This window comes from Physella acuta, unplaced genomic scaffold (assembly GCF_028476545.2).
Source record: "Physella acuta isolate Inbredline_101_S28 unplaced genomic scaffold, ASM2847654v3 ptg000966l, whole genome shotgun sequence".
Taxonomy (NCBI): domain Eukaryota; kingdom Metazoa; phylum Mollusca; class Gastropoda; family Physidae; genus Physella; species Physella acuta.
Genome location: NW_026732483.1, coordinates 205,844 through 218,959, shown reverse-complemented (window position 1 = coordinate 218,959; position 13,116 = coordinate 205,844). Strand labels below are relative to the sequence as shown.

The 13,116-nt window shown below is 32.5% G+C and overlaps 1 long non-coding RNA gene across 5 annotated transcripts; it reads left to right on the top strand.

Moving 5' to 3' along the window:
* Positions 1-9,953: 9,953 nt before the first annotated feature.
* Positions 9,954-12,490, top strand: LOC131953946 (uncharacterized). 5 transcript variants are annotated; one of them, XR_009388711.1, is made up of 5 exons: positions 9,954-10,062; positions 10,329-10,409; positions 10,708-10,776; positions 11,346-11,399; positions 12,308-12,490. It is a non-coding gene; the product is annotated as an uncharacterized LOC131953946 (long non-coding RNA). The 5 variants fall into 5 exon arrangements; XR_009388712.1 differs by having other exon boundaries at positions 9,955-10,080; positions 10,339-10,409; XR_009388710.1 differs by having other exon boundaries at positions 9,975-10,080.
* The last annotated feature ends 626 nt before the right edge of the window (positions 12,491-13,116 follow it).

Here is a 13,116-nt window from a genome sequence, read left to right as displayed (position 1 = left end):
AATGTGATTTTTTTTCAGGATTATGTGTTAAATACATTTTTGTTCACTCGCCTTTCCGATACTACAAAGAGCTTTGTGAGACACATCAAGACTAGAACAACTGTTATTTTCATTGTAAACAGCTGGAGAAAACAAAAGCAATATCTATGTATCTTATTCTTACACACATAGTTTCAACTTAGGTTTTTTGTTTTGTATCATTCTATATACTGCATTTACAACAATACAACAAATTAAAGAAAAAACACTAAATATATTTTTTTTAAATTGTAGTCAAATAAAAATATTAATTTTCTTATTAATATCATTTATCTAGGCACATATGCATAAACAATGTCTAATAAACACATTTTAACAAAACGTAATTACCTAATTTCCAAAAAAAATTTATTCGAATCGATGTGTTGGGTACAAATAAACTTTGTCCGACAGTTTTTGTAAAATCACTGTGCACTAAATCGCATGAGCTAAAATTGAATTGGTAATTTTACAAAACAGCAAGCTGTTGCACGTTTGCATCTCCCAGGTCTAATGATATACAAACATTGAGTGTAGTTGATATTTCTACACTGAGTGTAGGTATTAAGGGTTTAGATTAAATGAAGGACGAAGTCTAGGCGAGGGGTGTAGTGGCAATCTAAAAATAATTGAAGTGATACGATACGGTGTAGTTACTAGATAGGCTACACGAGGTTTGTAGTTTCACGATTTAGTGCTGGTTTAAAAACCGATCTGGTTAATGTTCAGTTTCCCGTAACGGTTGAGTTAAGGTTAAAGTTAAGATTAATGTTAAGCTTGAAATGAGGTTGCTTGAAGTCGAGGTTGAAAATAAACATAACATTTACGTGATATTTTTGATCGAATCGATGTAATTCCTAACCGGCAAACCGGATGTACTACATCTAAAAAATACAATATATGTTCTAAATAATTAATCAAAAGTAATAACAAATGTAAACAATTTATGAGAATATTAAAATAAGCCAGAGTTGAGGTGAATGAATATTTTAGACTAATGTTTTTACAAAAGAATTGGATAAAACATTTCAAAGAATTAAATGTCTGTGGATTATATGGCTAACAGTTTATTTTCCCTTCCCACAATGCAGTGAATTTTTCGAACCAGTTATTAGCAACGAGCATGCGAGTTATATTTTGCTTATGAGACTTAAAATATAGCCTAACAATGCAAAGACAGAGTCATTAAAAAATCGTGTTTTTATCTTGATCAAAAGGAAGTAGGTTAAATTATGAACTAAATTAGGTATTATATAATTGGAAGATTCGACTATATTATAATCATGCCGTATCATGCCGTACAGATTGTATACTATTGCTAAGAGCGTTAGGTAAGGGACTTTGTAACAAACAAAAACAATTGAAGTAACAGAGGTTGATAGTAGCAAGTGGGAACGTTATTGTAAGTGGAGTTTGTGAAGTAAGTTTTTGTGTATTTAATCATGATGTTATATGCGTATCTAAATAACGCTAAAGCCATTACTCATTAGAGCTAATCTTATCACATATATAGGGAATCGCTAAATCTATTAGTCATCTGATTACACTTCTTAAATCTAACTTTTTGCAGCTGCATTGACATTTAATTAGAAGAAAATAGTCATGTTATTAAAACGGCTCGGCTCATCCTGTACAGAAATACGATATTGATTATGTATAGGAGTCGTCGTGATCGGGTGAGTAAACTGAAGGTTTCTAAATAGATTAGACGCGAGGTGAAACGACTTGGAAGATATGGTCTGATAGACAGGAACTACAACCACCTGGGAGAGAAAGCCTTAAAATAAAAAAAAAAACGGCATTCTTGTTGTGTTTTTTTTTTCTACGGTGATAATCAATGTTTTGAAAGCATTTTTTTTTAAAGATGGCTGAACATGGACATGGCGGACTATACAGCGCATAGCATGTTGACACGTAGTACTTAATTGTGTTCCTGGAAATCCCGTCCAGTATAACAATTGACTTGACTTAATCCTCTCTGCTTATCGTGAAACATATGGCCTCAATCATACATCACTATTTTCCCCGTTCCCGGCTGTGAATTTAGCAATCGCTTAATACATCACGGAGCAAAACAATGACGAACTGAGAATAATAAACATACAAAACAAAAAAAGCATTGTCATTAGTTTATTTTTCAACTAAACAAATTATTTTTCAACTAAAATTAAAATAACATAAACAGAGTTTTAATAATGCAGCGGCTTTTAGTCGATATGCTCATTTAGTGATATCATTTATAGGTTGGCACTCAGCTGCCAGTGCTACTCTAGAAAAGAAAATATAAGATTCCATAAACATATTGTAGCTTAAAGATATTATGGTGCACAATTTATTTTAACGCAATTCTGTTTTATTTTTAGAAAAAAATTATAGTAATCGAGAAAATTTAGGGGCTTACACTCCCGCTTTATTTTTTATAAAAAAATATTTCTTCACGAATCCTAAACCCCCTCCAAAAACCCTTCTAACCCCTCTTTCTCCCCCCCCCCCCACCTCTAACCAGTCCCGCAGACTTGAAAATACCGCAAAATTGAGTTTTCTATCACATGAATTTGGTCATTTGAGAAAATGGTCTTGCTGGTTTTATCAAAACCTGTAGGTTACTTTAGGTACTATATTAGGCATTCCATTTTATGAATAATTGTGTGGTATTTCTTCTTCTTCTTCTTCGTTCTTAATTATTGGTGTTGAAGGTGATCGAGATTTATCTGCCAGTGGGTTTGAACTCGAGACTTTGTTCGAATTTATCAACCATGAGCTTTTTGCCGACTCGACCACGCCTCCAGCACAATTAAGTGTTACGTGTCAACTGGTTTTGCGCCATTGAGGCCATTGACTCCGATTTCAGCCTGCTTTTCTTTTTGGATTTGCTTCCATAGCCTTTGTCCAACCAAGAACAAACTACAAGGCAGCAGTTGTTTAATTTTGGAGTTATCTCTCCTAGAAGAGTGGCTGTCCCCAGCTAACGAGCCTCATCTGCCCGAGGGTTCGAACTCGAGACTTTTCGGTTTAGCAACCATGAGCTTTACCGACTCGACCAAGCCGACCCCCGTGTGGTATTTATAAATATGATATGCTACATTGCTGGCAGTGTGGAACAATTGTCGGCGTATTGGAGAGTTTGGTGGCAGGAATAAGTTGTATGAATGTAGTTAAATTAAACAGTATGATTAATGTATTATAGTCGTCGGTAACGCCCTGCAGTGCGTTATACAAAACAACCTAAATTGGTAAGTTTTAACTATCTAGATTTAGCTAAATCTCTTACACATTTGAGTGCTGATTAAAGTATGGCTTAGCTGTTAATGAACTGATATCATGCTCTGGACCTAACGTTTTTAGTTGTAGATGAGACTGAAGAACTAGTAATGTTATGAAAGCTAAATGGCCGAACCTGTTCAATATAATTATATCGATTTCTGTTAAATTTTGTTAAATTAACATTTATTAGAATATTTCGAAATGGTTTCTGTATGTTTTTGTATTTTAAAAATATCAAAAATCTTAAAATATTATTAATTTGTTTTAAAAACTACCATTTTACGCTCCGACCTAGGCTAAAAAAACTGAGGGTATATACACATTACTGTAAACTTGAGCTAAAAACAAATATTTTATATCAGAACAAGCTGACGCACGATTGTAAAGTCTTGTTTATTGCTCGTGTTATTTAATAGGGTAAGAGGTAGACCTGATTAAAGAGTGTAGATAAGATAAAAAGTGTATGTCTAGTATTTTGTAAGAGGAAAGTTGAGCATATACTTTAAAAGAGTGTAGATGATATTTAAGAGGTAGTCTTATGTAATACTGGCAGTTATTTTAATCTTGTAGACATGATTGGCTTAACTATTTGTAGAATTTTAAGGATTTTCTTATTTTTCAATCATTTACATGTAAGATGTATTAACTAGAGGCGTCACATTTTTTTAATGTTTAAATAAAGTTTCAGACGGGTGATTGCAGTACGTGCTTTAGTCCACCAAGTTCTGATGGGTACTTGACATATGTTGGGGAAAATAAAGTCAGCTGGACATATTTACAAACACACGAGGTCAATAAACATATAAACTCTAAATCAACTTCCAAAATGGTTCTATAAGCCCTCATTGCTTTATATACTGCTTTATGTGCTTATACATTGATTGAATTGCCATATTTTACAAATAACGTGATAAAGTAAGAATGAAATATTATTTATATATTATTTATCAAGGAGTAGCTGATAGCTCACATTTTATGCCCCGTACTTATAATATAATTACACCTCAGAAAAACAATCTTCTAACGCAGGTGTCCATTCGGGCGTTTGTCGCATTTGGGCAATGTTTCTATTGGGGCATTTGTCGCATTCGAGAAAGTGTCTTTCGGGAAAACACCCGGCTCCCAGTGGCGGATTAAGGGGGGGGGGGGGGCTGCACATAGGGGCCCGATTTTTAGGGGCCCCCTAATTTCCTTTTTCGATCATAGTAAATTTACCTTTAAAGTGAAATTGTAGGGACTTTTTTTTTACTATAAAAGCCAATGTTTAATATTTGAATTACAAACTTATTTCAATTTGTGTTCAAAATATCAAAACTCGAGCAGAAACTTTACTATAAATATCAGCTATCATCATCTCCTACCTGGACCTACCTATACATTGTTTAAATAAAGCCGACGCTCGCAAAATAAGTAGCCCGGACAGCGTTCGCTTATGACAATAAAATGGGTTAATTTTAGAGTAAAAAAAATTCATAAAAAACGTTTTAATAACAAGCTTTTATGTAACAATGCACTAAAAAGTAGAAAATAAATTATAGACTACTATTTAAATAACTATAAAGAAAAGCGTGGGTCACTTTAGTATCTATTGGATACCTACACTAATGTTTAGGAAGACACCCACGCTTTTCTTTCTAGTTATTTAAATAGTAGTCTATAATTTATTTTCTACTTCTTAGTGCATTATTACATAAAAGCTTGTTATTAAAACGTTTTTTATGATTTTTTTTTTCAGTACTTTACATGTTTTATTTACAATAGAGTTACATGACTAAAAACCATTGCGCGCCTACTGAACGTGATGGCGCAGCTATTGAAAGTAGCGTGATGGCGCAGCTATTGAACGTGATGACGCGTGTGATGTGGTTGGCTAGACATGCCTACTAATTCGGTCCAAATTTTAATTAATTCATAAAAAATTAATTAAGTCAAATTTAATTTCAGATTGCATTGTCTTCATGTCTTGACCCACGTGTCAAATGTGAATCGTATCGGTCAAGTAGAAGTTTCCGAATTTTCACTCCTGCGTTTCGATCTAGACTGACGACAGAGCGACGACAGAGGAAGTGAGTTAAATAAAAGCTTGTAATCACTAACAGCGGTCGTATTCTGACACATGAATCTATGATTGACGTCTTTTGAAAAATGCACAGCACTTGAAAGCTATTTTACTAGATAGCGTCATATCATGTTGTGCGGTGGTATCAAACTTTAAAATTATAAAAATGTTAGGCGTATGGTATACATTCTGAATTAGGTCTCATTTTCAAGCATCCAGACAAGCAACATTGTTGACTAGCCTTAGCAATCAATAAAAAACTGACTGACCGTCTTTGCTTACGCGCTAAGAAAGGTATGAAAGATGCTGTATATTTTTGTTATTAGAAGTGATGTTTCGGATATTCATTTTTGTATGCAAACGATATCTAGATCTAGTTATTTAGATTAAAACTCCTTAGATTAATTTTTAGTTGCACATTCTGACCTGTTGAGCATAATGAATATTAGGTAGAGTTCACATCATTAGTTGTTCTCAGCAAATGAGGCATTCTGATCTGTTTTATATTTATGCCTAACCTCCTTTAGTAGTTTTAAAAAAATATAAGATTGATCTATGTACCCTTCTGTGTTGGGTGTTCTCTGGTCTGAGCATCGGGTTAGAGGTCAGGAATTTTAGGTCAGATGTCGTGCGTTCTACCCACTATTGTAAACTCTTAGCTTTTAATTTAAAAAAAAAATCAAAATAGGCCACAAACCATTAGGCTAATTAATTAGCTTGTAATTTCCTTGGCGTCTAAGATTTATCGTAAGAATGTAAGAAATCATCAACTTATGAAAATAAAACTTTAGACACTTGTTGATACGCGCGGGACGGTGTATGGGTGGAGCTGGGGAGGACTATGTGGACATCACATTCAATGAATCAAACTATGTATTGTTTACAACAAAAGCAAATATGCATAAACAATGTAGGCCTAAAAGCAAATACGACAGTTCCGGTGTAACGGACACCAAACTATCAGCCAGATAGATGGCGAACGCTCCCGGATTCGTTTAACTGATTATGCACAGATGGCGACAAGCCTAAATAAAAGAAAGTTAACACACTAGTTCGCTAGGACTCGTAATTGATGTCTAGCGGAAACACTAGAGAAACTACTTATGCCAACAATACATTTAATCTGCATATAACTTGTAATGAGTGTACAAAGTCGTGGCAGAACACTAGATTTATACAGGAATAAAATAGATTTACAGAATGAACAAAACCCAACTTACAATTCGTGGGAAAAATAATATGATACACTATCACAGCTTTTAACACTTCAGAAAAATCACCACAGTTTACACAACGCTGCTATAAGCATAAAGAATTACTTAACCACAAGTAATATAAGAATATAAGAGTATGCTACTTAAACAACTTAGTACTAAACGGCAACACACAGGGCTTATGTCTCTCAACGACGTCTGATCAATGAACTGCCTAGAGACGCCTGTGCGCAGTCTATTTATAGACTTAGGTCACATGGAAGGTCACCTTCAAATCATAAGGCCATTGGGTGGGGTGGTCATCTGGTCTGAATCAATCAATCATATCTTGATGGAAAATTTCTGAGTCTAAGACTCTCTTAGTAAGACAGCGGAAAAAACCGGTCATTGCACCACAGACCATATATGGTATTAAAGAAAAATGTAAAAATAAACATTACCAGACCTAAGTAGGTCACACCGGTATATATTCAGGCCCTACTAGACTACCCGTCATCCCTTGCATAAATAAGGGTATAGGGGTCATCCATAAAAAAAAACCATCACGTCTGTGTCTGTCACTTATCGTCAAAAAAAACAAGACCACACAATCAAAAAGACGTCACACCTCAGACGTTTTTGTCTTTTAAGAACACCGATTTCAGCTGAACATGGGTCTGACAAAACAATCTCTTCATATGCTGAGGTCATAAAAATAGGTCAGCTCAACTTCACCTGCCCAGTGGCCCCAACAACTAAGTTTTTGTATTTGAAAACACAGATTTTGGCCGAGCATGACTCTGACCACACTATCCACTTCATATGCTGAGGACAAAGAAACAGGTGAACTCTACTTCACCTACCCTCTACAAAACAATCTCTTCATATGCTGAGGTCATAAAAATAGGTCAGCTCAACTTCACCTGCCCAGTGGCCCCAACAACTAAGACAAGTTTTTGTATTTGAAAACACAGATTTTGGCCGAGCATGACTCTGACCACACTATCCACTTCATATGCTGAGGACAAAGAAACAGGTGAACTCTACTTCACCTACCCTCTACAAAACAATCTCTTCATATGCTGAGGTCATAAAAATAGGTCAGCTCAACTTCACCTGCCCAGTGGCCCCAACAACTAAGACAAGTTTTTGTATTTGAAAACACAGATTTTGGCCGAGCATGACTCTGACCACACTATTCACTTCATATGCTGAGGACAAAGAAACAGGTGAACTCTACTTCACCTACCCTCTATCACGCCAAGTTCAGATAGGCAACTTTATAATTCACATCTAAAACATTGAAACAAAAAAAAATTAATATTGACATGATGAATCTAGAACTCGTGCCACCAGCATGGAAGTCTATTACACTAACACCTTAGCTATCTAGACTCTTCGCGTCAATGAACTTTTTGTGCGCTCTATATTAATATTTAGAGTCTGCTTAATAAACTTAATTAACGCGAATAGGACCTAGTTCTAGTATTATCTATATATTTCTCTTCTTGGAGACGCTAGAAAACAGGCCGTAAGCGCGCTCCCTACCACCCCACCCTTACATGGTCTGGTGAGCTTTGGTTCGCGCTAAATGTTTACAATCGTAGAGCCAGGTTTAGTGACGGCTATTAGGGGCAGATAATTTAGTTTGGAACGATTTTAAGGTAACTAAGCGGAGGCTGCTTTCGCGGGGGGGGGGGTGTAGGGTAGGGGTTGGGTGAAAGGAGGGTGGGGGTAGTATCGTCCTTAACGACCTACTGATAGTGTTTTAAAGCAAATATTTTCAGTGGCAGCATTGGTACTGTCGAATTCACAAATTATGAATTACTGAAAAGTAGAAAATAAAACAATTAATATAACGGCGTATGATACGCCATGGGTCGGCTCGTTTCAAATAAAATTGTATCTTAAATTAGCCAATTCCATAGCTAAACAAAGATTTACATACAATAATGAAGGTCTGAAATAGTTTAGTATATAAACTCATTATTATCTATATCTAGATAGAGTTATCTAGATTATACGACTGGTTTGGTTAAGTCGAGTTTTCTCGTAGTTCTATCAAATTCTATGTCTAGGACCTAGATTCCTAGAATGTCTTAGATAAATCACTTGTATTCTTGAATAAGATGATTCTTGAAGCTAAAAAGCAAAGATTTATATCATATATTTAAGGACTAAAATGGTTTAATAAAGAAACTCAATAATTTGTTGTGATTTTGTAATGGTTTTAAATTTTAATTTTGGTTTTACCTAAATTCTATATCTCTATTTTCCCTCGACATCTGATCTTTAGATTCTAGATCTAGAGAAATGTATTGTATACTTTAACTTTAATGAAAAGGACTGTTGAAAATTGATATAAGTGTTGGAACGTTATCAGACGTATATTTAAATGCCTTAAACTTTTGAATGAGGGCTTATAGAACCATTTTGGAAGTTGAATTAGAGTTTATATGTTTATTTTTGTAAAAAGCAAATAAATCATGTGACGTCACTATAAGTAAACTCATTGCTCTGAAAGTTCATGATTAATGGGGTTAATCTACTATTGAATAAATCAATTAATTAATTAACGTCTTTAAATTAATTTGTGATGAACAGTTTGTTAAAAAAAGATAATAGTTCTCCACCTAATTACGTATTGTACAGCTCTACATATAGTGCAGATTCTCTCCTGTAACGAAACGGACAAACAAAAAAAAACAAACAAATAAATATTCAAACATGTAAACAAACTTCGGTTTTATAAGTATATAGATAGATATTATGTAACCGACATTTAGGCCTAAATTAGGCCTAGACAGAAATAAATGACACGAATCCGGTGTGGACACTCATAGATGTAAACTTTTAAAAACACTTATAGGTCTTTGCTTTTTGTGAACGTTAATATCGGGTGTACAGTCCAGGTATGGCGTTCTGTAAATAGACACTTGTGGAAATCCAACTTTTTGTGTGCCTCATATAGGATGACACCTAAGAGGACGGACGGGTTGTTTTTCGCCGCTTATACGTGCTAATGTATGTTATTAATATTTCCTACATAGAGTGATTTGAAATTCTTTATTTTTCTTTTTACCCCTGAAAGCAAACAAGTGCTAACAGTATTTATCGTCTGCTCTATAAAGACATAATATTCACATGGATATTTATATTTGTTCAATGTTAGTCTGCATTTCCAGCTTTCTCACGCCCAATTACAATTCTTAACTGAAAATTCAATAAATATTGTGATACGGATATTAAACCAGCTCAGTAAGTTTGACTCCCAACACTATTGATTAGTAGTATTATTTTCAAGTTTTATCTCGGAAGTAGCATCTATGCTCCTAAATTTCATTCCCACCTACATTCTTTGTTGCCACGTATACAAAAATAGAATGTTGATTGATGACTAAGCTTGTTTACACCAACCAATAGAAATCCCCCACGTTTTGATTAACATAAATATAAAGCGTGTCTGCACAGGAACATCCCAACTATATATCTTAAACGATTTTCTTGAAAGCAGTTAAACTCTAGTCTGTATTTTAACTTTGAAATGTATAGTTTGATTTTATTTTAGCAATTACTTTTCTATAATTCGTGTTTAGGTTTCATATCATTTTTATAAATAACGTGAAAGTAATTTAAAATTAAAATGTGTAATGAATGTATTCAAAGTTTTAGAGATAATGTGAAATTATTTCGGTATATGATATATGTTTTTAGGAATAAAAAGTATCAGGTTAAAAATCAAGAACTATTAGAATTTGTTTAAAAAATGTCACAAGTAAATACTATTTTTTAAGTTTCTTGCAGCTCATTGAAATGAAGACTGTAGTTCTCATTCTTCTTGTATGTCTCGCGAGTCTTGTAAGTGTATCGGAAAGGTAAGTTATCTCATACATGATATTTTACACAATCATTTAAAACAAAATTTTCAAAGTTATATCAAAGTACCTTATTTTGATGCATTTTGTTTACATAAAAATATAAAATTATTCTCTTGATTTAATAATTGTGAAAAATATTAAACATTTACATGTAAAAATAACTTGATTAAATCATCATGTCAGCAACGGATGGTACAATCGTGTATAATCAAACATAAATATTTCCAAAGAAGTATTGTATTCTGGTTATACAACTAAAACATTTCACACTTCATGTTTTCTTTTATCAAAACAGCTGTTGTCATACGTGGAATGGTGATTGCAGTAGTGGGAGCGATTGCTGCGCACACTATAATTGCGAAGTGTTGGTTTTTTATTATTCTCAAATTTACGTACAATAAAATAATAATATTTTTTTAATATTAAATTTACGTAAACTTAAAATGCATATCTAATTAAAACTCTAAACTGCCTTTATCGATCTTAGAGTATTTTTTTTTGTAATGTGTAATCAGTGCAACTAAACTTTTACAAAAATGAAACAATCCTTGCACAAAAGGAAAAAAAGTAGCTTCTTAACATCTCATATATTTAAAAGCGGCAACTTACTTAAAGAATATAAAAAAAATAATTGGCAGAGCATTTAAGATGTCTAAACCGTCGAGAAATTAATGAAAATAGTTCAGCCAAGTCAAACATCATATGAGGCATCAATTGTATAACAATAAAAGTCATCATTGACGCATTGTCCGTCTATCAATTAGGCTCTCTTAAAATATTCCATTAACAAGACTTAATTACAGACAGCTAGACTATTAGAGCCAAACGTGCCATACCTAAACAGGCAATAGAAAATATATGTTAAACTTAACGTAAAAACCTGTTTTAAATGTAAATCTATATGATCATTAACCATTTATCTCTAAATTTCAGCGATAACACTAGAGGCGGCAAAAAATTATGCAAGCCAGTACCTGGATACAAAAAGTATGATCAAGAAAACATTCTTTTAAAAGATTGCTTTTATGAGTTTTTTTTTTTTAGTTTAAACTTTCTTTTTATTTCTGTATACATTTTTTTCGTTGCTTATTGGTTTTTTTATTAAACAGGTTGCTTCTTAATATCATGTAAAGGTATTCAACACATATTAGAGCGATCAGGGCTCTTTTTCTTAGTTATTTATTAAGCATTTAATTATTATATTTTTTTAAAAACTAAATCATGTATTTTCTAATTTTTATTTGATTCGTACATGATAGGTTGTTTTTTAAGCATTTATCTTGGTTACATTTTCTTGCATGCTAGGACACTCAGAACTGCATACGCTTCTTTTTATTGCAATAGATAACATAAAGGCATACAATATTTATAGTTTTAGAAAACGCTCTTCATCACTGCAAATTTCACATAATATCCGATTAATAATATTGAAGTTAAAATCAACTTTAATAAAAAGACGTAAAATTAGGAGCTAAAAATAATGAAACCGTTTTGACGTATCTATTTTTCTACAAATATCGTATATTCATCAGTTTAAAATGCAATACAGGTTTTGTAACCAGCTGATTAATTTCTATATCCTTAATGTTAATTATATATATATATATATATATATATATATATATATATATATATATATATATATATATATATATAATATAAATATAAATATAAATATATATATATATATATATATATATATATATATATATATATATATATATATATATATATATATATATATATATATATATATATATATATATATATATATATATATATATGTATATATGTATATATATGTATATGTATTTATTAATAATACTAAATGAAAGAATTTGCTTGGTAGTACCATTATGTTCATCATGTTAATTATGTCTCTGTTTTCACTACAGGAAGAAATGAATCAAAAGAAGACATCCAGTATAAAATAAACAAATTTCAATAGACATTTTTTTTTTGTTTTTCAAAATTATTTGAATTTTTCAACGTGTTAAAAATTGATCACGGTTATGCTTAATGTGGCAAACACGGTCCAAAACAAACAAAATAGAACTGAAATAAAAATGTTTATTTTCTTCCGGACTTTGCATTGGAATATGTATAAAGATGTGAAATCACATCTAAGTAATTAAATATATTAAAGGCAATACATTTTCTAGCAATATACATTTAAAATATCAAAAGAATTTTCGGCTGGCAAACTAAAAAACATCGATTGCTGTGACCAGCCGAAATCCTTGCCATTGTGTTATAGTATTGTATTCATTTAAATTAAGTAAAGATATATTTTATAGCATGATTCTTCACAAGTATTCTTTAAGAAAATCTCATCCATGGCAAGCAAGCTTCCTAGTTTATTCATACAGGGTGAATATAAAATCGAAAAGATATAAAACGATAGGTCACATATTAGCAAACTGACAATGGGTTTAAATCATAACATAAAAACCTAACTTTAAGTAGATTTATAAAGCAGCATGAGTAGTTTTAACAATAGAGAATTAAGTCATAAAACGCAGTTCCATGGACTGCTTACTGGAATGATTATTATAAGTAGTTACATTGATTTCTAAGAGCTGTCCAACGAATCATAAACGACAGCTGGAGGTACATCTTTGAATAGATAAATCTGAGAATCTCCATGTTTAGCTGGATGTCAGGAAAGTAAGGCCATGAATTCGCAATAATAAGACACAATTAT